The following is a 3,667-nucleotide window of genomic DNA, read 5'->3' on the forward strand; positions in this document are numbered from 1 at the left end:
GCTGCGCGAGAGGAAAAGGTGAGAGAGATACATGTAATATGAAGGGTTTGTTAAACAAGACAAACAAACAAAAAGCGCGAACTCACACGACTGTAAACTGGAGAGACGAACACACACGACACCAAGCATTCTAATAATGAGCCCGGGTATAGTGTCTGACTTTTTATGTTGATCCCCGAAGTGAGTAACATTAACCAAACGCTCATGGCATACGGGGCGCTTACGTCCCGTGATTAGAAAAGAGTAATGTACAATACTGTGACTACCGTGACATCTTCCCTTTTAATATCAAAGGAAAACCTGAAAATGGATTAAAGATTAGGCCCTATATGTATTGGTTTCGAGTCTCTGATGATAACCAAAGGGGAATGTTCTCACTTTAACAAAATTCACACACAGAGTTCAGTTGTCTTTGGAGATTCGGGGCTTGCACTTGAGAACTTGATAAAACATTAAAGTTCTTTGGTACTTCAGAATTACCGCATTTCAAATTGTCTTTGTCACATTCATAGAACTGCATAGCGTCCAGATAACGAAACTAAGAAAAATACATTGCCTCGAACAGGTAGGTCTACACAACTGTTGGGTAATCAGCAAAAAATAAACAAAAAAGTAAAATCTGTCATCGAAATGATACGACTGGGTCGCAAGAACATCAGTCCGGGTAACGAGCGGGTCTCCTGACCACTCGTCCACTTCGGGTAGTTATTGGAGCAGGACTGGCTGGAGCGGCAGCTGGCTGAGGTGATGGTGGTGTGACATCAGGCTCTACCGGCTGGACAGCTGGTGGCGGAGGTAAGGGAACGGACATCGGAGTAGGCTCTGGGGTGGCAACAGGTGAAGAAGGCACGGAAGGAGGGTCGACGTAGGGCTTCAGGTGTTTGCGGTTCCGGCGGTAAGCCCTATCCCCAGACTGTATGATGTAAGACCTCGGTGCACACCGTTCTTTGACAACCGCAGGGCCACGCCACTCCTTGTCGTTCTCCAGCTTCTGCAGGACGAGCTGACCAGGATTCAGCTCCGGGAGGTTCTGGGCTCCGTGACGTCTGTCAAAAGCTTGTTTGTACTTACGCTTCGACTCAGCGTCTCTGGCTGCAATCTTCACCCTGTCGTAGACCTGCCGGTTCAGATTTGACGGTAGAATTGGGAGGGTCGTCCTCAGGCGTCACCCAAGAGCTATTTCCGCTGGGCTCGCCCCCGTCGGTGACACCGGTGTAGACCTGTAGATCAGGAGGGCGAGAAATAGGTCGTTCTGGCTCAGGGCTTCGCCTCCTCGACTGCTCTCTCACCGACTCGCCGTTGCTTTAGGGAAAATGGGGACTGCTGGTTGTGTGTTTGAACCCCCAGCCCTTGGCGAACTTGTGGAAACGGTCTGACACAAACTGGGGACCGTTGTCAGTCACCAGTAGTTCTGGAATGCCAAACCGAGCGAAGATGTTTTTCAGTTTGTACACAACAGTCTCAGAGGTGGTGTCTGGCATGTAGGCCACCTCCAAGTACCGTGAGAAGTAGTCCACGAGTACCAGGTAGTCATGTCCCTTGGAGTTGCAGAGGTCAGCACCAACCATCTGGAACGGCCGCTCGGGTAGAGCTGTTGGGGTCAGGTGTTTCCATTGGCAATGATCGCATCTTGAGACAACTTCCCATATCTCGGAGCTGAGACCAGGCCACCAAATGGAAGATTTGGCCCGTTCGCGACACTTCGACACTCCGAGGTGACCGTCGTGGATCCTGCTGAGCATCTCTCCTCACATTGCCATGGGGATTACGATGCGGTTACCTCTGACGAGTAGTCCATGGACTTCGCTCAGTTCACTGGAAACTGCGTAGAGGTCGCAAGCTTCGGACTTGACGTTTTGTATGAATTTCGGCCAACCGCTTCTGGTGTACTATATCGCAGCACTGATCGCTGGATCCTGTTGAGACTGTCAAGTTTGCTATCCGTGGCATCCCATGACATCTGGATTGTAGCAACATAAGCCTCAATTTCTTCACCCAAACTGAGGGCAAAAGAGGCCGGAGTAGACCTAGAGCAACCTGCACGAGAGCCTAAACTAGTAATACAGAGGAGTGACAGGAAAAGATCAGAATAATACATCAGGTATGTGGCTTTTTTTTTTAGAGCATCCGAGCAAAGGAATGAAAGGAGGGAGAACCATGATCACCGATGTCTGTCGCAGATCTGACACTTTATGATGATGATGATTTTTTGTTTTGTTTCCTGAATGGGCCTGACGGACTCCACGAAGAAATCTTCGAGCGAGAGCGATGCTCTTTTCGGCTCCATTGTCAATATGCTTAGCGGCACCTCCACTCGTCCAAATAACTCCATTCGAATTGCCATTGTTCCTGGACATTCAAACACATGTTTGACATCCTCCTTTTCAAGGCCGCATCTTCGGCAACATGGGCTGAGCTCTTCATTTACAAAGTGCTTATACCATCTTAAACGCCAATGATGGTCCGACCGCAGTCTCGCTAGCTCAACCTGGTCCCAGCGACATGTGATAGATTTTTGTTCCTGCTTATGATGATGATGATGATGGTGATGGCTCTATACTTCCTCCTTTTAGGGGTATAATTTCACAAACCAGAGGCCGTACCACTAGAGCCTCCTACTGGCTAGACAGCATTCTCAAACCCCTCGTCCCCGACTTCTGCGACAAACATTGGGTCAAGGACAACTTACATGTCCTTCAAAAAATTAAAACACTGAATGAAAAAAGGCAAACTACAGACGGCAGCAGCCTTTTGACCATTGACGTTTTGGTTGTAGACATGTAGGCTACAACAACATACAACACAAAGAAGGAGTTTCAGCCTGCTGCTTAGCCCTCTCTAGCCTCACCACATACACCCAATGTCAAATAAAGAAATTTGTCAACTCCTGGAACAACTTTGAACAAGTCCTTACACTAAACAATTTCTCCTTCAACGACCAACATTTTCTTCAACTCACAGGAACAGCCATGGGAACACCTGTAGCTCCTTCCTATGCCAACATTTTCATGGCAGAATTTTGGCGTAAAAACATCGCCTCCCTTCCCAACCAACCCTTTTAGGTCATTTGATACATGGACGACATTATCGCCTTGCATGATGGTAATTCTCAACAAACACATCAATTTCTTTCGGACATCAACAGCGTCCATGACACCATCAAATTCACACACTCCAACCCCGTAAAGTCTACAGCTTTCCTCCACCTTTCCATCCTCCTTTTCAATGACAACATTGAGACAGACCTCCATCTCAAACTAACCGACTCTAAGCGCTACCTTCCCCCTTTTTCCAGCCACCCCAAACATATTATATATTCCGTTCGGTAGTCTACAGTGTTGCGCTCCGACTCCGACGCATTTGTTCCAGGGATGAATGGTTTAAAGCTAGAATTAAGGATTTCAGAGAAAACCTGCGCAGTGAATACCAAAACAGTTTCATAATATAACCTCCATCATTCATTTTAAACAAAGTTTGAAAGCTCAGGCACAATGATCTACTTGCTACAAACTCCACAAACCTCATCAGAAAAGGCCATTCTTTGTCACCACTCACCACCAAAAGCTGCCCAATGTTCACATTCACAACCAGCACAAAGGCATTTTAGAAAAATCTGACAAGATGTTGCAGTGCTTCCCTCAGCCCCCTTTAATCGCTCTCCGACAAA

Source organism: Aplysia californica, unplaced genomic scaffold (assembly GCF_000002075.1).
Source record: "Aplysia californica isolate F4 #8 unplaced genomic scaffold, AplCal3.0 scaffold00723, whole genome shotgun sequence".
Taxonomy (NCBI): domain Eukaryota; kingdom Metazoa; phylum Mollusca; class Gastropoda; order Aplysiida; family Aplysiidae; genus Aplysia; species Aplysia californica.